Below are 926 nucleotides of genomic sequence, written 5' to 3' on the forward strand. Positions count from 1 at the left end.
GCAGCGGAAAATAGATAACACAAATTGACTTGAAACAAATAGATGGACAAGATTAAATTTGCATACTTGTGCAGTGCCTTATGGCAAAAATTAATCACTAGAAAACCAAACAATTTACAAAACAACCTATCACTAGTGATTAAGACCTAAATCAATTTCCTCAACAAGTTGAGAAAATAAAGCTTTCTAAAACAACCAACAATATTAAAACGTGAACAAGAAAGCAAAACTTGATCCCGAAAAGCACGATCAATCAGATGTAATCTTCAGTCAATATCGTTACGGATGTTGTCTGTAGATGTTGGCAACATTCAGAGCAACACGGGATCAACACTCTTCAAAACACAGCACGTCTCTTGAATAGGATTTTCTCTAAAATTCTGAACGTGCAAAAGTGCATCAGTTATGCATTCATGAAAACCTCCAAGCGAATAGTGAAAAACATATAAATCGAAAAAGCTCTCTCTTAAAAGTATGCGTAAATCCTCAATCCAAGGGCTCTCTCCAAAGTGCGTGTATGAATAATCGAGAAGGCTCGTGCACAAGAGAGAGAAGAGGGAGTGAGAGAGAGAGCTTCAACAACGTCTTTTATCTCTTATTTATAGATGTAGACTTTTATTCTTCAAGGAAACCTATTTCACAAGGAAAGTGAGAGTCTAATTAGAAATAAACTCTTTTCAAATATTGATATCATATCTCATTAAATCATTATCATAAATATAATATCTAGAAGATATTTATCACAAAGATAATATCTAGAAAAGTAAAACAAAATATTCCACATGATATTATATCACAATAAAATCTTAACATAATTATCTAGAAAGGCAAAACCACAATTAAATATTATACTCAATCAAATCAACAAAGAAAAGATAATATTAAGAAAATAAATTTAATATCAAAATTATATTTCTCTTCCGAAC

The sequence above is a fragment of the Primulina eburnea genome, chromosome 18 (genome assembly GCF_022965805.1).
Source record: "Primulina eburnea isolate SZY01 chromosome 18, ASM2296580v1, whole genome shotgun sequence".
Taxonomy (NCBI): Eukaryota; Viridiplantae; Streptophyta; class Magnoliopsida; order Lamiales; family Gesneriaceae; genus Primulina; species Primulina eburnea.